Genomic DNA, 24,676 nt, shown 5'->3' with positions numbered 1-24,676 from the left:
TGACAGTGGTTGCATATTCTTCATACTGAGTCAGACCCATGCACGTCACAGGTGTGATCCGGTCCGTCTTCTTTTTGTGTTCAGTACTTTAATGCCACATCTTCAGATGAAATCAAATCAAATCAGGTATTTAAATGTGAACAGTTTATCAGAGACAGCATTTGTGCTCCTGAGTCTCCTACTCTGTGTCTCTCTGAAGAAGAATCCGCTGATCTCAGGTTTTCTCAACAAACAGCAGAATCTCTGGTGAGTTTTCTAAACATCTCAAACAGACTGAATACTTCTGTTAGAACCACAATCGGATTTAAAGAAATCTCAAAGTAGGACTAGTCTTTAAGGAAAACCAGAACTAGGATCTCATCTAACGTCATTTAATGTGTCTTTTTACTTGTGTATTGTATGTTTTTGATTGTATATTGGTACTGGTACATGTTCTGTATTGTTTACCTGCTTGGGGACCGCGGACGCACATTGGCATTTTATACAGATACAGATCATACTTCTTTCTGAAATCTTCCAGTTGTTTCTTTTTTGTTGGCTGTTAACATTTTACTTTTGGTGATATTACTTTGATATTATGTCAACAATACTTTTGATAACTCTCTCCTTATTTCCAGTGGTGCAGGGTTTTTGATCATTGTCGTGGAACAAAATGTAAAAAAAGGAAGTGCCAAAATGCTGAATCATTTGCTGGTTTTAGAACTCATTCCTGCGCCACCTTTTGGCATACTGTCTGATATTCAAGAAGACGTTGACCTTGTTCTTATATAAAGTAACAGAAACTTAGACGTGAGGAGGATCAGTTAACTTGTACTTTACTTTGGTGGAAAAAGTATTCAGAGTCTTTACTTCAGTAAACGTACCAATACGATTAATATCAAAGACTCCTTTCACAAGTAAATGCATTTTAAACCACACTTACTCTCACTTTTAGAATATCAAAAGTAAGGGGACTAATTTAGCAGGAAAATGTATTTCATATGTGCTCTATTATAATATATGACATTATTGATTGTTAATATTGTTGTAACAATAAGCATTTTACTTCAGTTACTTACTGCTTATTGTAATCTACAGATGACACACACTGCTCCTCTTTGTGGAGTAAAGCCTGTTCCCTTCCTACCTGCTCTCAAACAGAGCCAGCTACACCCTCTCAAGGTATGTGATGGTTCCCTCCCTTTTATATATTCAGGTATGAACAACAACAACATGCTGGTACATGCAGAGGCTGCCTCGTCCTTCACTGCATTAACCTGGTTAACTCGTTGTTCTGGACTTTGTGTGTGAAGTAATGTGTTTATCATTAGACTGGGCCAACACTTTTACTTTTACGACTATTGGCCAAGACTAAGTCGTTTTTATCGTTTGAGGACCTGGAAAGGGTTATTAATGCCTTTGTTACCTCAAGGTTGGACTACTGCAACGCTCTGTACGTGGGTATGGACCAGGCGTCAATTAAACGCCTGCAGCTAGTCCAGAACGCAGCTGCACGTCTACTCACTGGCCACAAAAAGCGTGACCACATCACCCCTATTCTGGCCTCACTACACTGGCTTCCAGTTCAGTTCAGAATTGATTTTAAAATCCTTTTATTTGTTTTTAAAGCACTAAATGGGCTGGCTCCGGCCTATATAGCTGAACTCCTCCAGCGCTACACCCCAGCCAGAGCTTTAAGGTCTGCTGACCAGCTGCTGCTGGTAGTGCCCAAGACCAGGCTCAAAACCCGAGGGCACCGAGCCTTCGCAGCAGCTGGCCCGAGGCTCTGGAACACTCTGCCCCTCCATGTGAGGTCGGCCCAGACCCTAGGGGTTTTTAAATCTACTCTTAAGACACACTTCTTCTCCCTGGCCTTCTAGTCAGAGCGGAGCACGACTCCTGACTTTAACCCTGTGTTTTCTTTTTAAATATCTGTTGTAATTTATTGTCTTTTATTGTGATTATAGAAATGTGTTTTCATGTGATTGTAGTTATTACATGTACAGCACTTTGGCCCGACCAAAAATCGCTTTTAAATGTGCTCTATAAATAAACCTTGATTTGATTAGATTTGATTTGATACTTTGACCCTGCTCAGAGAGCTTTATGCTGATGTCACTGCAGTGAGTGCTGTTTTGGCTGTTTGGTTGTTAATTGTTTAACCACTAGATTCAGTGAGGGTTATCTCACCGATCTCCATTCAGAAAACACGCATTTGAAAAGGTTTTTCGCCTGCCGTCTTGTCTGCAGACTTGTCAAAGCATTAATTCATGGTTTTTACTAACCGGTATCAGTATGTTGTTACTTCGGCATCATTTTGAAACATGTATTACAATTAAATCACGGTCAAATATGTTCATCTTGTTGTAGTTGTAGCTCCCCCTTGCCAGCGATTCTCTCTGAACATTCAGCAGTCGAGAGTGTTTACGTCACTAGTTTAGCATACTCAGCCCGGTTGTTGGCCCGGTAAGAACCTTGATTTTGGAGGGCCAGAAAAAAGTGAAAAAGTAGCCCTGAGAAACCTTAAACCGTGCTACGTGCTGAAGTGGAAAAGTGCCATAACAGGGCTGGAATAGAGGGATATGAGGGATTCTAAAATACATGATCTGTTTGTATTTTGAGAAAAACACATCATAGACATGTTTTTATATATTTGTATATATCTGAGACCCATAATATATGCCTAAAAATAGCATGATAGGTGCACTTTAACACCTGTGCACTCTTTTCTTCAATATTATTCAATATATTTTTTTTTTGGTTCGTGCCCACAACACTTTGATCTTGCATTTCTCTATCCTTCTGATCCATCCATTCATGTTTTCCTGTATAAGTCTTTATTCTGCTTTCTACTCATCTATTGCTTCATCTCATTCAGTTACTGGCCATTATCATTCCTGCAGTCATTTGTATTTGGTTCACTCTTTTGGGGATTGAATGAAAATGAAAGGTTTTTCACTTGTTTTGTTTCAGTTGTCAATTCCTACACCAATCTCATCAATTTAATTCCTATTTATTTTTCCACTGTATTGGATGCCTATATTATGTAATACGTGAGAAAATAAATGTGTATAGATGTTGTCTGTCTGTGTTTTACCACTGCTATTACTCTGCTTTCACAGGCTGCTTACAGTATGTTTCATTTACACTGTACAAGCCATAACACATAAACCTTTGTGCCAGGAGTCACTAATGTGATTATTCTTTCCATTATATCTATTTAAAGTGGCAGAAACATTATTCAATGTGTTATAATTAAGAACTAACAGCTTAGTTTGGTGTGGATTTGACACAAACACCTGTTATCCGCGCAGACACATTTTGAAGAAGCTTGTTTAGCCCCATCCAGCATTTTCCACATGGGTTGGGACAACTCTTGGGCTTTTCCAAGTCCTTGTTTAAGAAAATAACTACAATCCATAATAACCTCTCCCCCACTTTGTATCTCATCAGTTATTTCAAGAGGAAGATTGTCACCAGCCTGACCATGTGCCAGCTCCCAGAGGCCCTGTCCCAGGCAGGCCTTCAGTTTTCTGGGGCCACTGAGGAGGACTTTGATGAGATCATGGGCATAAGCCAGGGTATCTATGGAGGCCTCGACTACCTGCCCACGAGATACACCGACTGGCTGCAGGAGACCAACCGCACCGTCACATTGGCCCGCAAACAGGGAAAAGTAGTAAGTTCAATCAAAATATTTGATTGTGAGTAATATAATAACTTATGGATATAAAAAGCTGAATTCTTGAATTACAGAAGTCGGAAAATAGTTTTCTTATCCAAGACATTTCTCTGTGCAAAAGTAAGAGTTTCATGACTTAAAATGAAAAAGTAAAAAATTACATTTGTCATAATTAAGGCCATTCCTCGTTGGTTTCAACCAGAATTCTACTGGGAACTTTCCATTTTCCAACTATCCAAGAACACACTGTATTAAAATGAAACAATTGCGAATGACTGGGAGTCACCTTTGTCCTACTTTGGAGACTAACTGCCATTCTAATATGTCCCAGACCAGTCTCTCTAAAGTAGAGCCCACCAATGTGATTAACCTTTCTAACGTCCAGCAAGACAGCAATCGAGAAAAACCTCGTAGTAATGGGGGGTTACTTGGGTTAGGAACTGTTTATATAATTACTGAATTTTAAATCGTAACCTGTACACGCCAAGCACTGATGCTGACATGTTGTATGGATAGAAACTATGCACTGAGCTCTTTGGTGGCACTTTCAATTGGTAGCAGTGTTGTAGTCAAGTCACCAATTCACGAGTCCAAGTCACTCTCGAGTCACCACTCTTCGAGTCCGAGTCCAAGTCCGAGTCACCAAGGGAGAGTCGTAGTCAAGTCCGAGTCCAAGTCCGAGTCACCCAAGGAGTGTCCGAGTCGAGTCCGAGTCCGAGTCATCATTACCTGTGTTCGAGTCCGAGTCCGAGTCCGAGTCATCATTACCTGTGTTCGAGTCCGAGTCCAAGTCCGAGTCACCTAAGAAGAGTCCAAGTCAAGTCCGAGTCACAAGTCTTCATGTATTAATCTTCGTGGATATATGTGTTGAAATGTAGCTGCTCCTCTACATTGCTTTTACCCTGTCATGTTATACTAATCTGTCTATTGAACTGCTGTGAAGCCAGTTTGGCTACAATTCTTGTAAAAGGTGCTATACAAATATAAAGCTTATTACTAATATTAATATTATTATTATTATTATATATAAATAAACTATGTTTAAAATGAGTTACCTTTTAGAGAAGTGATTATATTTGTATGCCAATATTTTCCTATGGTAAAGTTTTCGTTTTGCGCTTTTATTTTGATAGTAATAAGATCGGGACTCTTATTTTGAAGGAACTTTTACCGGTTAAATCGGTTTACTGATAAAGATTGAGCCCCAGAAAGCACATGGCTACTTAGCATGCAAAATGACGTCATTCTGCATGTTAAGTATGTGCTTTCGTGTTATCGGCTGAATCTTTATGTATTGTTAGATCACGTTACTCTGATGATAGTGTTCAAGACAGCCTATATGTCTGAACTCGATCCTTAGAGTAATGTGTTACGGAGCCTTCTCTTCAATATTGTTTCCACATAGAGCATTTTGCGCTGCTCTTTTCCAAAGTGGAAGCAGAATGTGTGAAAGCATACAGCACGATGCGGGGTGTGTCTCTAGACATCTTTAGACTGGAATAGCGGGGCCCAGTACGTGAACTCGCCTCGCAGCCGGTGCACACGCCAGGATAGAGGACATCAGACTCCATAGAAAACTTGGTCGAAGCGTCAATATACAAGTCGAGTCCGAGTCATCGTGGGGGGGAAAATTCACGAGTCCGAGTCCGAGTCCAAGTCAGAGCGTCAATATACAAGTCGAGTCCGAGTCATCATGGGGGAAAAATTCACGAGTCCGAGTCCAAGTCAGCGTACACGATAATTCACGAGTCCGAGTCCGAGTTCAAGTCATCGTGCGCGAGAATTCACGAGTCCAAGTCCGAGTCGCGTCAATCAGTGCGCGAGTCCGAGTCGAGTCACGAGTCCCGAAAATCGGCACTCGAGTCCGAGTCCAGGACTCGAGTACTCCATCTCTGATTGGTAGTAGTTACTTTAAGTTACACTGCATACTACACCAGCTTTGAGTATTTAGGAAGACTTCTTTCTGTGTTTACGTCTTATCCATCTTAGGTGCCTTACAAACAATGGACGTCCGCTCTCGGGAGCGTCGGAGTGGTGCGGTCACCCTAAGTGACAGACCTAAAGTATCCGGGATTCAGGCATCTTTCCTGGCTTGTACATTTTTGGTGATGCGCCCTGGAGGTATCAGACTATTTTAGACAACTTTTCCCCGCGTTTCAAACACTTATTCCGGGGTTTTAGCCAGTCATTTTGCACGAAATCATTTAACATTGACGGTCTCCTGAAAAAGCACATATTCTGTGCATTTTCAGGAGAGCGTCAATGTTAAATGATTTCGTGCAAAATGACTGTCTAAAACTCTCTTCCAGACATTTAAAAATACTTTCCCCGACCATTTAAACATTATTTCTGGCTTGTAAAGTGCAGTTATGCGCCCTGGATATATTATACTATTTTAAACAACTTTTCCCCGCCTTTCAAACACTTATTCCGGGGTTTTAGTCAGTCATTTTGCGCGATATCATTTAACATTGACAGTCTCCTGAAAAAGCACATATTCTGTGCATTTTCAGGAAAGCGTCAATGTTAAATGATTTCTTGCAAAATGACTGTCTAAAACTCTCTTCCAGACATTTAAAAATACTTTCCCCGACCATTTAAACATTATTTCTGGCTTGTAAAGTGCAGTTATGCGCCCTGGAGATATTGCACTATTTACAAAATGTAGCACTCTGTTTATTTCACAGCTACAGGAGAGACCAGGGTGAAATCACCTCTCTCTGCCCCCTCACAGAGCCCCCAAGGACGGACTAGAGACCTCCAGCATGTTCCCCTAACAGTGGGACTGTATTTCAGACCTCCAGGGCGGAGACCGTGAAAATCACCTCTCTCTGCCCGCTCACAGAGCCCCCAAGGACGGACTAGAGACCTCCAGCACCCCGGAGAGCTCCATTGTGAAATCTTGCTACTAATCCATAACTTTTGATAACAAGCTCTGTTCGGTTCAGGCTTTTTCTCTACCCCCCCATTTACACGTACCCCGAATCCAACGGTACCATCGCCGAATCTCTAGGACCTCGGGGAGCGGAGTTACGGCAGAGGGTCAGATTCTGAAAATACGATTTGAGAACAGGGCTCTGATCAGGGCTAAAGTAATGTTAGAAACTGGTGAATCTGTTTAAATGCAGGCAGCATAGTCACTGCTTTTAGCAGGGTCTCAGAGAGCCATAGAACCAGGGTACAGCACATCGCTTTCTTACCCATAAAACAGGGCTCTGATCAGGGCTAAAGTAATGTTAGAAACTGGTGAATCTGTTTAAATGCAGGCACCTGCATTCACACCTCCAGGGCGGAGACCGGGAAAACCAACTCTCTTTGCCCCCTCACAGAGCCCCCAAGGACGGACTAGAGACCTCCAGCATGTTCCCCTAACAGTGGGACTCTGTTTATTTCACAGATCCAGGAGAGACCAGGGGGAAATCACCTCTCTCTGCCCCCTCACAGAGCCCCCAAGGACGGACTAGAGACCTCCAGCATGTTCCCCTAACAGTGGGACTCTGTTTATTTCACAGATCCAGGAGAGACCAGGGTGAAATCACCTCTCTTTGCCCCCTCACAGAGCCCCCAAGGACGGACTAGAGACCTCCAGCATGTTCCCCTAACAGTGGGACTCTGTTTATTTCACAGATCCAGGAGAGACCAGGGGGAAATCACCTCTCTCTGCCCGCTCACAGAGCCCCAAGGACGGACTAATTACCTCCAGCATGTTCCCCTAACAGTGGGACTCTGTTTATTTCACAGATCCAGGAGAGACCAGGGTGAAATCACCTCTCTTTGCCCCCTCACAGAGCCCCCAAGGACGGACTAGAGACCTCCAGCATGTTCCCCTAACAGTGGGACTCTGTTTATTTCACAGATCCAGGAGAGACCAGGGTGAAATCACCTCTCTTTGCCCCCTCACAGAGCCCCCAAGGACGGACTAGAGACCTCCAGCATGTTCCCCTAACAGTGGGACTCTGTTTATTTCACAGATCCAGGAGAGACCAGGGGGAAATCACCTCTCTCTGCCCGCTCACAGAGCCCCAAGGACGGACTAATTACCTCCAGCATGGGCCCCTAACAGTGGGACTCTGCACCTCCAGCAGAGACCAGGGGGAAATCACCTCTCTCTGCCCGCTCACAGAGCCCCAAGGACGGACTAGAGACCTCCAGCATGTCCCCATAACAGTGGGACCTCCATAACCTTGCACACCCTGAGTCCCCGGGCCCCCACAGTTAAGCACTCCCCCACGGACTAAACACAGGTATTCACACCCACCAGAACCTCGTGCCCCTGGTGACCTTACAAGGGGGTGGTTTTATGGTGCTTCTGTGTCCGCCCATCAGCATCCATATTCGGCCTTATTCACGGCATCACCCCCCCCTTCTGTGGAGGGTATTCTCGTGCCCCTGGTGGTCTTACAAGGGGGTGGTTTTATGGTGCTTCTGTGTCCGCCCATCAGCATCCATATTCGGCCTTATTCACGGCATCACCCCCCCTTCTGTGGAGGGTATTCTCGTGCCCCTGGTGGTCTTACAAGGGGGTGGTTTTATGGTGCTTCTGTGTCCGCCCATCAGCATCCATATTCGGCCTTATTCACGGCATCACCCCCCCTTCTGTGGAGGGTATTCTCGTGCCCCTGGTGGTCTTACAAGGGGGTGGTTTTATGGTGCTTCTGTGTCCGCCCATCAGCATCCATATTCGGCCTACTTATTGGCACCACCACCCCCCTTCTGGGCTGGAGGTTCAAACACTTTAACTTTTGTTCACCCTCCTCTGGCTTACACCTCCTCCGCCAACACTTGAGCGCTCATCACAGGGTTCAGCACCAAGGAGAGTGCCTCCCCGGTGCTGATGGAAAGTGGCACTTTATCTGCCCCTGGTAACCATCAAGGTTATTGTTTTTTTTTATTTTTTATTTTATTTCAACAAAAACACAGTACACACAGCCTAAAACATCAACTATTTACACGTTGCAGTAACAAAAATCACAGTACACACAGACTAAAACATAAACTATTTACACGTACTACTGCTGCTATAACAGTACTACTAAATTTCTTAACCTACGTTTTAAAGTGCAGTTATGCGCCCTGGAGGTGTTGCACTATTAACAAAATGTATGCCCAGGATTCTGGCACCTTTCCTGGCTTGTAAAGTGCAGTTATGCGCCCTGGAGGTGTTGCACTATTAACAAAATGTATGCCCAGGATTCTGGCACCTTTCCTGGCTTGTAAGTGCAGTTATGCGCCCTGGAGGTGTTGCACTATTAACAAAATGTATGCCCAGGATTCTGGCACCTTTCCTGGCTTGTAAAGTGCAGTTATGCGCCCTGGAGGTGTTGCACTATTAACAAAATGTATGCCCAGGATTCTGGCACCTTTCCTGGCTTGTAAAGTGCAGTTATGCGCCCTGGAGATATTGTACTATTTACAAAATGTATACACAGGATTATAATAATAATTATATACACGGTATACATATTCACAATGTTTAGCGGGATTCAGGGGACCAAATTAGGCGTCTAATTCTTACGGTGCACCAGGGCAAACAGGTTGAGTCCACGGCCCCTGCCCCATCATCAGGAGTGTCAACCAGCCCCGGTCCCGACTTCATTGGCCTCTTTCCCTCCCGCTTCCGCTTCCGCTGCTGCTGCCGCTCCAATGACCCATCAGGTGAAGATGATAGAGCAGTACTGTTATAGCAGCCCTCTTCGGAGGTCTCCCCATCTGACAGCGGTAGACATCCTTCTGATGATGATGCAGCTGCTGCCGCATCTGATGACGCCCTGAACATGGAGCGGATTCTCAATGCCTCCTTTATTCCTGGCGCATTCGCGTAGAACCGGTCCGCCGTGGTTACGTCGTGACACATAAACCTGGCGAGAATCGACCGGCTTTCTGGATCTTGGTGATGCTTGATATTGTCAGCCAGGGCAGTGCGCAGGATTGTGAAGGTGACGGCTGTTTCTAGCCCAGCATCAGCCCATGCCCTCTTCAAGTGAGCGTTCAGGTTCTTGGAGGCCCGATTCCCCCTTGTGAAAAGGAAGAATTCATTCTGAGGACCCAGCAATGCCTCTTTAATCCCCATCCACCGCATGACCCAGCTAAACTCCTTTACTGTAAGCGCCAGCTGTGCTTCGCCATATGTCTTGGCCGTCTTGTGATCCTGCACATGGATGATGTAGCCCTCAGCAGTTCCCCTTATGGCTGCCTCTAAGACCTCACTGTTTTTCATGTTTGCGTACACGCCCGTACGGTGGCCATACAGGAGGCTCCAATGGAGGGTGAGATAGCCATAGAGAAGCTTCTGGGTGGTTGAGGTCGGCGTGCCGGCCATCAGGTCGAGGAGCTCCGGGATGCGCTTCTCAGCGGCCGCCATGGCGGCGAGAAGCTCCGCCTGGCTCGGCAGACGATCCAGTTTGTTCCTCTTCACCTTAAACTGATGTAGAGTGACTGCCTTATTCAAGTGTTTCATGTTGGCTTTCACCTCTCTCATTATGTGGGTCATATCAGACTGGGTGAGCTTGCACCCCCGGGGCTTTGACTCAGACATGTACCCCATGAACTGGTGCACATTCTTCAGGAAGAACTCTGATGTTGTGACTGCCCGGCCCGGCTTTACAATATACTTGCTCCAGCCACGGATCATCTTCATGTTTCTTAGGAACAGCCAGTCTGACAGGCGGTTAACACCATGGGCCATGTATACTATGAAGTTCTTTATCCGGCTGATCTTCGACACAACATTGTCTTTCTGTTTTACTGTCGGAGCGACACCCAAACAATGATCCAAGTATGTCTGAAGGTACGCCTCCATGCTTCTAGGCAACGTGATTTCACGCATGGTATTCCCCCGTCCACACCCAGTGGACCAGTAATTTGAGGGAGAGGGCAAGTCATTAGCCAGCTTAGAGGCACGGGTCTTCCGGCATACAGGGGTCTCGCTACCGGAGGCTACTGCAAACATGACAGTTTCCACCGGGGTCTTCACAGGGGTCTCGCTACCGGAGGCTACTGCAAACATGACAGTTTCCACCGGGGTCTTCACAGGGGTCTCGCTACCGGAGGCTACTGCAAACATGACAGTTTCCACCGGGGTCTTCACAGGGGTCTCGCTACCGGAGGCTACTGCAAACATGACAGTTTCCACCGGGGTCTTCACAGGGGTCTCGCTACCGGAGGCTACTGCAAACATGACAGTTTCCACCGGGGTCTTCACAGGGGTCTCGCTACCGGAGGCTACTGCAAACATGACAGTCTTCACCGGGCTCTTCCCAGGGGTCTCGCTACCGGAAGAAACTGGTAATATGACAGTCTTCACTGGGCTCTTCACAGGGTTCTTGACCGGTCTCTTTCCACCGGAGGCTACTGCAAGCATGACAGTCTTCACTGGGCTCTTCACAGGGTTCTTGACCGGTCTCTTTCCACCGGAGGCTACTGCAAGCATGACAGTCTTCACTTGGCTCTTCACAGGGTTCTTTACCGGTCTCTTCCCACCGGAGGCTACTGCAAGCATGACAGTCTTCACCGGGCTCCTCACAGGGGTCTCGCTACCGGAGGTTACTGGGGACTGCATGACAGTCTTCACCGGGCTCTTCACAGGGGTATTGCTGCCTGAGGCTACTGTGTTTATGCCGGAGGTACTTGGGATTGCCAGGCCCTTAAATCGTATACATTCGTCCTCTTCCTCAAGAACAGCAGCACTCTGCTTCCTGGGTTTTAGCTCCTTTTTCAGCCTGGAGCGCAGGGTCTTCACCTCATCATTGAGGGCATCCTTCTGAGCCCTCAATGCCACATTTTCCAGCATCACCTGCCTGCAGTCCTCGTTGTCACACTCGGTATGTGGGGAGAAGGGTGGAGGGTGCCCGGGGTATTCCTCCTCATTGTCTATATCCAATGATGTAGCCATTCCAATGATGGGGTTAGTCTCACGGAGGTCATGGAGCAACTGCAGTGCCACACTATGCTTCAGCCTTGCCATGACCTGCTGTGCCTCATGTCGGGACAACTCAGGGTGGTCATGTTTTACATGACGGTCCAGTCTCTTCCCAGCGTACGAACACCCAGCGATGGGACAGGGTTTGGTCCGAACATTTATCCTTCCACTGGCTATTTTCAGGAGGATTCCCCTCTCCTCCAAGTTCCGCACTGCATGCTTGTGCTTAAGGTGTTTGTTCAATGCCAGATAGAAGAGTCTGCACACCGGGCATTCAGATGACATCCTTACTGAAACACACATAATGAATTTGATCAAAATTAGGTTATAGTTCTACGTTTATATGCGTTAGCGTGAGCGGTGGTTGCGACACTGGGTCCGATGCATCAATTCATGGTGCATGGACGAAGGGAAGTATTGGGTTACCACCGGGTCAGATGGTCCCACTTCCGCACCAACGCGGGGCTGGTGATGGCAACATTGGGTCCGATGCATCAATACATGGTGCATGGACGAAGGGAAGTATTGGGTTACCACCGGGTCAGATGGTCCCACTTCCGCACCAACGCGGGGCTGGTGATGGCAACATTGGGTCCGATGCATCAATACATGGTGCCCCGACCATGAGAGGGTTTGGGGTACCCCGGAACCACCCCAGCAGGAAACGGGTTGTATGGTCAAAGGAGGAAAGAGTGATAGAACCGGGGTAAAGCAAAGAAAGTGTCCGACAATAGTGACTTGTGAGGCGGCCAGAGAGTCTGTCATATCTCGGTCCTATCCTCCAGGCAACGCTGTGGCCAAAACTGGGCTAAAAACTAAAAAAACTAAAAAATATTTCATCCAGGGAAATTTGGGTGAAAATGAAAAAAAAGTACCCGGAAATAGTGCTTCATTAGCCAGCAGCAGTCCCCTGTCGACTCATGTGACATTCCTCCAGGGTTACATAGAACCAGGGTGTGGGGTCCGAGCCATCTCCGAGACATCTCTAGTCCGTGTTGATAATGGGGGAAATGTACCCCAAAATAGTCCTTCATTAGCAAGCAGCAGTCCCCTGTCGACTCATGTGACATTCCTCCAGGGTTACATAGAACCAGGGTGTGGGGTCCGAGCCATCTCCGAGACATCTCTAGTCCGTGTTGATAATGGGGGAAATGTACCCCAAAATAGTCCTTCATTAGCCAGCAGCAGTCCCCTGTCGACTCATGTGACATTCCTCCAGGGTTACATAGAACCAGGGTGTGGGGTCCGAGCCATCTCCGAGACATCTCTAGTCCGTGTTGATAATGGGGGAAATGTACCCCAAAATAGTCCTTCATTAGCCAGCAGCAGTCCCCTGTCGACTCATGTGACATTCCTCCAGGGTTACATAGAACCAGGGTGTGGGGTCCGAGCCATCTCCGAGACATCTCTAGTCCGTGTTGATAATGGGGGAAATGTACCCCAAAATAGGGCCTCATGACCCCGCAGGAGTCCCCCGCGGACTCCCCTGACATTCTGACATGGTCGAAATCATCCAATTCAACTTTGGTGAGAACCAGGCAAAGCGGTCAAAATGTAAAAATTATACCCCAAAATAGGGCCTCATGACCCCGCAGGAGTCCCCCGCGGACTCCCCTGACATTCTGACATGGTCGAAATCATCCAATTCAACTTTGGTGAGAACCAGGCAAAGCGGTCAAAATGTAAAAATTATACCCCAAAATAGGGCCTCATGACCCCGCAGGAGTCCCCCGCGGACTCCCCTGACATTCTGACATGGTCGAAATCATCCAATTCAACTTTGGTGAGAACCAGGCAAAGCGGTCAAAATGTAAAAATTATACCCCAAAATAGGGCCTCATGACCCCGCAGGAGTCCCCCGCGGACTCCCCTGACATTCTGACATGGTCGAAATCATCCAATTCAACTTTGGTGAGAACCAGGCAAAGCGGTCAAAATGTAAAAATTATACCCCAAAATAGGGCCTCATGACCCCGCAGGAGTCCCCCGCGGACTCCCCTGACATTCCTCCATGGTCGAAATCATCCAACTCAACTTTGGTGATAACCGGGCAAACGGGTCAAAATGTAAAAAGTATACCCCAAAATAGTGTCTCAAAATCGGGTAGAGTCACCTGGAATGTGCCCTCGCATTCCTCCATGGCTCAAAATGTCGAACTTAAACTATTTGGAGAACCAGGGAAACGTAAAAAATACGCCCCAAAATAGTGTCTCAAAATCGGGTAGAGTCACCTGGAAAGTGCCCTCGCATTCCTCCATGGCTCAAAATGTCGAACTTAAACTATTTGGAGAACCAGGGAAACGTAAAAAATACGCCCCAAAATAGTGTCTCGAAATCGGGTAGAGTCACCTGGAAAGTGCCCTCGCGTTCCTCCATGGCAAACTTAAAGTATTGGGAGAACCAGGCTGGGGGGTCTTGAGGCACAAAATTAGGCCCACTCAGAGTGCTTGGTGAGCGGATACATTCTTCCATGATTTCCAACAGCCGTTTTTTTTTCTGAGTGCACCCAAAAACTGGGTTTCCGATTTCGTGCGGACGGTAGTCTGAAAAGTATGGATGAATCTTTTTGACAGAGAAGTGGAAATGAAGCCCAGGGACTTTTTCCCCTTCTCCGTTGCACCAACCATCGGAGAAGGGGAAAAATCGGCCCGAAGCGCCAATAGTCTGGCCGCTTCTCCCGTTGGCACTCAGAAAAATGTTGACAATTTTTCAAAACTTCATTTTTGATTATTTTAAGATATAATTAAGCGTTTTCTTCACTTTTTTTTGCTTTCCACGGGTGGGGGCGCCTGGCAGGCCGCCTAGGAGCACCCAAATTCGGCCTGGATCATCCAGGATTTGTGGGCTAAGCTCCATAAACTGACTAGATCACCCAGAGAGGTCACCTTTCTAGCCCAAATATATATAATACAAATACATTAAAATAGTAAAAGGTGCACTTGTGCTCTGTATTACCCGGAATTTTATTTTCATAGCCCCACGATAGTGATTAAAAATCATTTTCATGGGAAAAAGTGTTAAAACGCCTGATTAAATTATATGCAGGACCCCAGTGAGCTCCAGACTATGTGCATTGTGTTGGGGAACCATATAAATGATAGAATAAATGCATTTAAATGCAAAAATAATGATTTAAAATCATTTTAGGGGGAAAATTGTGGAGAGGAGCCTGAAAATGACTCTGCAGCACCCCGGATAACTACCAGTTCATCTGGTTTAAATGTGGTGGTGATAGTGGCATTAACTAGTACCCAGTACTGGGAGAGAACCAGGCTACAGCACATGTCTTTTCAACCCAGGAAAGAGTCCTCAAAACACAGGTAAAGCTGTGTCAAACTGTGGGGTAACATGTTTCAAATGACAGCACACTGCTGCTTGTTGGCAGGCTGACTCACTTCACTTGTCTGACACACACCCAGGGGGAAGAAAGAGGACACATTGGAGCACACATTGACCCAGGAAAGAGTCCTCAAAACACAGGTAAAAGTGTGTTAAACTGTGGGGTAACATGTTTCAAATGACAGCACACTGCTGCTTGTTGGCAGGCTGACTCTCTTCACTTGTCTCACACACACCCAGGGGGGGGGTGAAAGAGCACACATTGACCCAGGAAAGAGTCCTCAAAACACAGGTAAAAGTGTGTTAAACTGTGGGGTAACTTGTTTCAAATGACAGCACACTGCTGCTTGTTGGCAGGCTGACTCACTTCACTTGTCTCACACACACCCAGGGGGGGGTGAAAGAGCACACATTGACCCAGGAAAGAGTCCTCAAAACACAGGTAAAAGTGTGTTAAACTGTGGGGTAACTTGTTTCAAATGACAGCACACTGCTGCTTGTTGGCAGGCTGACTCACTTCACTTGTCTCACACACACCCAGGGGGGTGAAAGAGCACACATTGACCCAGGAAAGAGTCCTCAAAACACAGGTAAAACTGTGTTAAACAGTGGGGTAACATGTTTCAAATGACAGCACACTGCTGCTTGTTGGCAGGCTGACTCACTTCACTTGTCTCACACACACCCAGGGGGGGGTGAAAGAGCACACATTGACCCAGGAAAGAGTCCTCAAAACACAGGTAAAAGTGTGTTAAACTGTGGGGTAACATGTTTCAAATGACAGCACACTGCTGCTTGTTGGCAGGCTGACTCACTTCACTTGTCTCACACACACCCAGGGGGGTGAAAGAGGACACATTGGAGCACACATTGACCCAGGAAAGAGTCCTCAAAACACAGGTAAAAGTGTGTTAAACTGTGGGGTAACTTGTTTCAAATGACAGCACGGTGCTGCTTGTTGGCAGGCTGACTCAGTTCACTTGTCTCACACACACCCAGGGGGGGAAAGATAACACTTGTACCCAGGAATAAGTGTTTGAAAGCGGGGAAACGCATAACTGCACTTTACAAGCCAGGGAAGAGGCCAGAATCCTGGGTATACATTTTGTAAATAGTGCAATACCTCCAAGGCGCATAACTGCACTTTACAAGTCAGGGAAGATGCCTGAATCCTGGGGTAAACATTGTTTAATTGTTTAAGTGTTTTTAAATGTATGGAACAGTGTTTTGTCTCTTTCAAAACTCTCCCGTCATTGGCCGGATACATGGGGACGATTTTATATTCACTATGACCGTTACTATTCCAGTGAGACGAAGTACGTCCGGTGACGGGAGTGATCCCATGTTAATTTTGTCCAAAAACCAGAGCATTCCCTTATCCAACTCAATGACATTGAAAGTGTTTTAGATAACTTTCAGTGACAGAAGGCAAAGTATCCAACATATCCTGGGTCATCCCAAGGTATTTTCAGTTCAAATGCATAATCTCTTTAGCTATTCTCAGTCCAGAACACAGTAACAAAAGAAGGTTTCCAGAAAACATGCTAATAAGATGCCTGAAAGATCTCAACTGGCTCCTTCTAGCTTCAAAGATCAGTGGTTCCAAGCTAAACTTCGTTGACTGTTTACAGATGTTCTGGTTCTGGTGGTACATGAATTAGTCTGCTGCCATTGCCACACAGAAATTGGCTCATGTTTCATGCTCTGATTAGCATGTTCTTGTTTCCCAAATCTCTTAGACATTTAAGATCATTCATAATTTGTCAGTTATGCTGCTCCAGACCAGCTTCAGAAATGGTTCTAAAAAGGACATGTCAATGATTTTCTTCGCATTTTTTCTTTTTCTTTTTCTCCTCAACAGATTGCTCTGGAGTCAGTGTTTGTGATTGACGATGGGGAGACTATGCTGGTGCAAGCTCTACGCGTCGCCCCTCAGGAAAGGGGTAAGGGTGTGGCTGGGGTGTGGCTGGGGTTCTGCTGCGCTTTTGCTCTGATCTGGTCAAATCCAAGTTCCCTGATGTCAAAGTAACCCGCATGACCCGTCATCAGCTCGGACCAAAGGATTTCCAGAAATATCGCCTCATAACCAAGCAGGTACAAGCAACAAGCCTTTCTATGTATCGGCTTGTGCTTTATAAGCCTCAATTTAAGTCCGTTGGTTACACTATTGATGTAACTATATACGATATAGTCCATGGTCAGCTCACGCATTGGCTTTCTTCTCTATAGGGTATTCTCCTGGTGCGCTTCAGGGCTGAAGAACTCAAGCTGCGTCTGTCTGATCTTGGTCTTGGAGATATTCAATCTTCTTTGTCCACCTCCTTCAAACCTCCTCCAGTGCGTCTCGACAATACAGCCATCCGCCGGCTGTATCTGACCTCTGATCGGATGCATGGGGTCCTTCCTAACGCCACCATCATTGAAGAGGGTCAGCCATTCAAGCTTCTACCCAGTAACATGGCTATTCTACTGAAGAAGGACATTGACTGGATGGTCGATGATGTGGCCAACCCTACTGTGGCCAGCCTCTGTACATTCCCTTACAGGGTGCCCATTGGAGATGACTGGTAACTCTTCTTTCTTTCTTATTATAATAATTTCAATTCAGGGACAACTACTGTGCAGAAAAATATGCAATAATGTTGTCTTACAATAATACCATTGGTGCCAGATTTGATAATTTGTTATATACATAGTGGTTTTAACCCTCCTGTCATGTTCGGATCAAATTGGAATGATTACTTCTTTCATCAATCATAAATATTGTGTGTTATATTTGATTGCGTCAAGACCTTATGATATTCTCCACAGTTGACATTTGAACATATAAAGTTGCTGATCACCACTTTCTTTGAATTTTGAGTGGTTTAGTTAACTTTGTAACAATGATGGTGTTCCCAGTCAAAAATGACCACCATAGGAAATGAATGGGTAACGTCTAGAGTATGTTCATCCATCAGATAGTACACACCCATTCATGTAAACCAGAAGTCTGAGACATTGTTTGCATCTTAAAGGTGGGGTAGGTAAGTTTGAGAAACCGGCTCGAGATCGCTAGAATTTGAAAATACACAACCGGAGAAAATCTGCCACTTCCTCACAGAGCCCCTCCTCCAACACACACGAACGCGCACATGACCAATGAGGGATTCCCAGGAACACCAAAGTAAGGGGGGAGAAACAGACACGACAGGAGGGTTAAGATTTCCAGAAGTTACTTTAGAACAAGAAAGTATTTTCACTCAATTGACTATTTGTATTTACACTTCTTTTAAACCAGGTATTCCCTGAACATTAACATGTTCGGTAAGGAACTGGATCCTGTCCAACAGCAGCTCCTGTGCCACCTGCAGCGCCACACTGCCACTCTGAAGGGTCACGTGATGTGCCAGGTGTTCCTGGACCCCCCACTCTGGAAGCCCATGATGGAATTCTGCCGCAACATCTTGAACATGGAGCTGGTGAAGGAGTACACCCAGCAATGCGTGGTGGAGTCAGACGTCATGTAGCTACGGGAGGTGGATGGAGAGGAGTAGGAGACGTTGGAGCCAGAAAGGAATAAGGACAAGGTGCAAAACAACTCAATTACACAAAAAACACAACCCTTTGTAATGAGGAGGTAGAAACCAGGCAAACAAATTGTAGGTTCTTCAAAACAAAACTGGTAGCGCAGTTTCATTTAACGATACCTAAATTCTGATCGGATATGATAATAATTCATTGTCAAGCCAAAAAGGAGTAGATTTTAGATGCCCCACTTTAAGACAAAAGCCCTTTGCTAACATTCTGCTTTGGTAGCTCATATTCTGGATTTCCCTAAAAAAACAATTACTCAAATATTTCCCTATAATATTCGTAAATGATGTATCGTATGCCCTTTTAAATAGACAATTAGACTAGTTTCATTTAAAATGCTAGAGATGGTTTCCCAGTGGTAGGAACCAGTTTATTTAGTGTGTGAGCTGATCATTTCCATGCATTCATCCTGGTTTCAGTCTAAGCAAGTCCAATTATACTTTCCATTAGCCGCAACCACTAGCTATTCCTGGGGGATTCCAAGTAGGGCTGTGCGATTATGGCAAAAATCCTAATCACGATTATTTTGGTCAATAATTGATATCACGATTATTAAAAACGATTATCCATTTACTTTGAAAACATCCATTTATTGAAACAAAAATGTGAACAGTATGTTTTTAACAGTTGATTACCCTGAACTTTAAGTATAATTCAACTGAAAAACCAAAAAAATTAAAAAAAATAATAATTACATTTTTTTTTTTTTTTTATAAAAATAATAATCGTTTTATTTCGATTACGTTGTTTTCGTAATCGTTGCAAGCCAAAATCGTAATCGAGATTAAAATACGATTAATTGCACAGCCCTAATTCCAAGGTATTCCCCGATGCGATGACCTTTGTATTCAAATCAGAATGACCTTTGTCTGAACTGGTTTCTCCACCCAATTGAACATGCCCAAATACCCTCTAAAGAAAGGTGTTCTTGAGGCAGGGTGAACCAGGTCAACTGATTCTGTTTTAGGTGAAGGATTGGCTCATAGAGTCTTCCAGGTGTGTAGTTCCTCTCCCTTTTTTCTTTAAAGGTGAGAACAGACACCCAGTGCTGCTTGCATCGGCAATCTCATTCCTTTCGGTCGTTGCTGTTCATTCAGGGTTAGAGTAGATTGACTGGTCTAGGGTTAGGGTTTTGGGGTAACGCGCGGTGCTCCGTAGGAGCGCAGCGTGGTGCACGGGCTCTCGGGTCAATATTTTTTGTTTAAAAATTCCTGTAATAAAACCAATACAAGTTTATAAAAGCCCTGTCTGGTCTGTGTTCAAAATGTTTTAATAAAGAAAATGCAATAAAAGGGATAAAAAAGAGCAGCGGCTGAAGCACAGAGCGTATGCAGCGGGGTTCAAACCTGTACTCCTGCCCCCCCGAGGGGGTCCCCCCCGGTAGAGTGTCCGAGGCTGTGTCCCACAACATCTGGTAAAAGACCTGGTAAGTGGATTAAAAACATCTGGCTAAAAGTACCGAGGTTGACCTTGCTTAAAACCGGTAGAATTAGTGTGAAAAAATGATAAATAAATACATAAAAGTGCTTTTAAAAATAAGTGCTGGTCTAATATAAGATCAAATATATAAAATACACACGGGGAGGGGAAATATTCTAAAACAAAGTCAACCAAGTGTCCCTAAAAGTGTTAAAACCCAGATCGAGGTCTAGAGGGGGGGTGCAGGCGAGACATGGGACACGCCTCGGATGATGTTTAGAAATACTTTATTAAAGGGTTATTTCAGGGTGTTTCCCTGCGGGGGGCTCCAACATACATTTACAATCAAATGGAAAGTAATAACTAATATATAAATAAACTAATACAAGCAATGTTTGAATAGGAAACGGGGGATTAATAATATATAAAAGGATAAAAGATATAACCTCCTCATTAGGAACCTAATAAAATAAGAACACATGCAATACACCGTGCAAGCATAGAATAAACTGTGACTTAAATGTGTGATAAAATATAAGAAAAATATATAAAAAGGTAATAATAATAATAATAATAATAAACAAAGAAACCCACGCATTTAAAATTCATAAAGGAGTCCAGATGAGGAGGATTTATAAAATAATAGGAAATATGTATAAATAATACACAGATAAATACTACAATATAAATAAATAATACATTGATAAATAAATAATTAAATAGTTAATTAAAAAAGCTACATTAGTTAAAAAGCAATCCCCTTAGGTAATATATATATATATATATATATATAAAAGATAAAAAGAATAGGGTGGAACTTCTGGTTTGCCATCACCGCAGGGGGTCTAACAACATCCGGAGGGGAGAAGCACGCGTCGGGAGGACAGGAGGGACCTGTTAAGTTGCAAGTCTTAAAAAAGGTAATCATTTTAAAATGTGTAAAAGAGATTTAAAAACCATCTGATAAAAAGGAGGCAGACCCATCACTGACATTTTTCATTGAGGCCTGTAGGGTCTATCGTTTTGAGGCGATGAACCCACCTCCTCTCCGCCGCCCGTCTCTGTGCCGTGGTCCAGCTCCCGCTGCTCTCCAAGCCCAAAGACTGGAGGTTCTCTGGGCCGTGGAGTTTAAAATGAAGGTAGAGAACGCTCGTACCGTCACCGCTGTTGATTCTATATAAATGTTGTTTTATCCTGAGGCTGATTTCATGCCACGTCTCCCCCACATAGAGCTTGTGGCGGGCCCTGCACCTGACGGCGTAAACCGCGTTCTTGGTTGTAGGTTGCAGGGCCCGCCCGAGGTTAGCTCCGAGCTTTGAGAAGGGGTTACAAATGTGGGGGAGGCAGATGAAACCAACCTCAGACATTCGAGGTGCCTCCCTAGCCCGAACACTGTTATCATTTAGCTTAGTGTGGACTAACAGGTCTTTCAGGTTCTTGTTCCTGTGGTAGGCGGAGATCAGCCGACACTCCCTCAGCGCGTCGCAGTCCACCCTCGCCCCCTCGAAGTTGGCTTTGAGGCCACTGAGGAGGCTTCCCAGGCTGCTGGAGTAGGTAGTTATCAGCGGGATGAGGGCAGGACCGGACGGCCCAGTGGAGGTGTCTTGATATCTCTCAGTAAAGGTACGGCCGACCTCCGCCTTGACGGATCTCAGGAAGCGCCTTGAATAGCCCCGCGGCCTCAGCACCCTGAAGAGGGTCCAGGTATAGCCTCCTACCCATCCTTCGCGAAGGTACAGATCCTGTGGAAGTGGATCAGCTGGGATTTGATTAAGCCTCTGTACGTATGCTTTGGGTGGTAGCTGGTCCTGTGGAGGAGTGCATATCGGTCCATGTTTTTAAAAAACACTTTTGTGGACAGTGTTTTGGTCAGGTCGCTGGATTCACGGAAGAAGACGCAGGTGTCCAGGAACTCTACTGTGAGGGGTTGAAGGGTATGTTTGAGTGTTATTTTAGGGTGATGAGAGTTGAGTGTGTCCATGAAAGTCGTGAAGTCGTCGGTGGAGTGGTGCGATAGGCCGAAGATGTCATCCAGGTACCCGACATAAAGGAGGGGTTTGAGGGTGAGCTTGATGAAGGCCGTGTCCTCCCAGTGGGCCAGGTAAATATCTGCATATGCCGGAGCATACTTGCGGCCCATAGCACAGCCGCACAGCTGGAGGTACTGGTTACTGTTGAAAACAAAATCATTCCAGGTGAGGGTGAGGTGGAGTAACTGGATGATGTGACTGTCGGGTCCGGCTGGGTTGGGGTATTTATTGAAGGTGTGTTGAAGGGCAGAGAGCCCACGTGGAGTTTCTATATTGGATGAAGTCAAAGGGAATATGTTGAAGTTTAACGAACTTTCGGATGATTTTAAAGCCATGCGCAAATGTTGGATGAGAGCGCAAGAAAAGAGGACGATGAGAAATGGTATCAGCCGAGATGTACGCACATAATCACATTCCTTGCCAAAGTTACAAAATGGATAAGCGACATAGAAAATGTTGATTCACTCAACTTGTCTCAAGTGGAAGGTCTGCCAGCTGAAGAAGTTGAATATGCAAATGAAGGCGGCGGTCTGAGCGAGGTGGATACACACTCAACGAGGTCTATAAAATCCAGCCACTCTTCCTCCTCCTCCTCCTCACTACGCATCAATGCTGAGGCAGAGCGAGCAGCCTTATTGACCAAAGCTTCTATCTTACAAGAAAAACATGCCATTGAAGAACAGGAACAAATGTTACAAAAAAGAAGAGAAACACTAGAACTACATACAGAAATAGCCGCCAACACAGCCAAAATTAATTATCTTAAAGACAATGAATTAGCCAGGCTTAGCCCTGTACAGGCTGAAGCAGCAGCTATAGCACTGGTAGATACACAGCCAGATATTTCACTTCATCCTTATGACAGAGGTGCTCCAGTTGTTAGGAGCAAGGCAGGCGCCCCACTTCACTTTCCCTTTTTTAATGTCCGTGAAGATAACACTCACAGTTGGCCCGATGTTCATTATGAAGACAGCATTAAGGATCAGCATCAGCCACAACCAACCTCAGTGCACAATATTCCACCTGTCATACCCCAAAACACACAGCCAACTCTGCCACAAGGACAAAGCCCCGCTACGCCCAGCACAGCACAGGATGACCACATGATTCTAATCAAAGCAGCTTGACGAGGATTCTGTTGAAACAACAACTTCTCTCGACGCTGCCGCAAGGAAATATTCCACCCTTTGATGGACACACTCTGGAGTACAAGTCCTTTATTCACTCATTTGAACATTGTATTGAAAACAAAACAGACAACAACAGAGACAGGTTGCAGTTCCTTATACAGTTTACCAGAGGCCAAGCTCAGCGGCTAGTCAAAAGCTGTGAATACATGTCTCCAGGCAGAGGCTATCAGAAAGCAAAACGTTTACTGAAGGAAAACTTTGGGAACGAATACAAACTCTTGTGCTTACCTGGAAAAAGCTCTATCCTGGCCCCCAGTTAAATCTGAAGATTCAAGGTCGCTGCAGGATTACGCCATGTTTCTAAGGAGTAGCTGCAACACTATGGAGGAAATGGAGCACTTGGAGGAACTAGACACAGTGTCCAACATGAGAAGCATTGTGCTTGAGCTACCATACAAGCTCAGGGAGAGATGGCGCAGCAAAGCTTACGCACTGCAAGAGGAGCGCAGTCGTAGAGTAAGGATTTTAGACCTTGTCTATTTCATTGAAAGGCAAGCTCGCATAGCAGCAGACCCAGTTTTTGGTGACCTTCAAGACCAGTCAGCTGCCAAAGGAAAGGTGGCTGTAAAGACTAGATTTCCTGTTAAGTCGCAGATCTAAAAGGCGTATGACAGCCGTTTTGCCACATGTGTCACTATTTCCCCAAAAGAAACAGAGCCTGAACCCTAGGGGTCGGACATAGGGGCCGGAGAACAAAAGAATGTGCTGTCCATTGTCCCAGTGCAAGTTAAGGCAGCAAAAGGCAGTCAAGTCTTGCAAGTCTATGCCCTCCTGGACCCTGGTTCCACCGCTACCTTCTGGACCCTGGTTCCACCGCTACCTTCTGGACCCTGGTTCCACCGCTACCTTCTGGACCCTGGTTCCACCGCTACCTTCTGCTCCAAAGCACTAATGTCTAAACTCAATCTGAAAGGCAGAAAAACACATATTCTGTTAAGCACAATGAATCAGAAAAACTGGTGCCATCTCATGTCATACCTGGAATTGAAGTTTCAGCACTGGACAGCGACAACCTCTTACCTCTTCCTGACATTTTCACCCAGAAAGAGATGCCAGTCACCTCCAGTAGCATTCCCAACCAGAATGACTTAACGCAGTGGGCGTACCTGGATAAAGTCAAACTTCCCAGTATCAGTGCAACTCTATTGGGGTGGGTTGTAAATGGGCCACTCAGAAATGGTGGTGAGGGCAGTACGGTGAGAGTGACTGTGAATAGGATATCAGCCACAAGTTTGGAAGAGCTTCTAATGTCACAGTACAACCAGGACTTCAACGAAGTGTCATCTGAGGAAAAGCCAGAGATGTCAGTTGAGGACTAAATGTTTTTTGAAAGTAGCCAGTGAGGCTAGCTACCCTGCAAAACGGACACTACAGTCTAAAGTTGCCGTTCAGGAAAGCCAATGTCAGCATGCCTAACAACCGCCAAATTGTAGAACAGCGCCTGCAGGGCTTAAAAAGGAAGATGAAAAGGGACCAGCACTACAAGAAGAAGAAGAAGATACACTTTATTAATCCCTTACAGGGAAATGTCTTTGTCTCTGAT

General features: G+C 45.5%; 1 pseudogene; it reads left to right on the top strand.

The window, feature by feature from the left end:
• On the top strand, positions 1–19,046 carry LOC117487403 (annotated as a pseudogene).
• The last annotated feature ends 5,630 nt before the right edge of the window (positions 19,047–24,676 follow it).

Source organism: Trematomus bernacchii, unplaced genomic scaffold (assembly GCF_902827165.1).
Source record: "Trematomus bernacchii unplaced genomic scaffold, fTreBer1.1, whole genome shotgun sequence".
Classification (NCBI taxonomy): Eukaryota; Metazoa; Chordata; class Actinopteri; order Perciformes; family Nototheniidae; genus Trematomus; species Trematomus bernacchii.
This window is presented reverse-complemented; position numbering and strand designations above follow the sequence as displayed.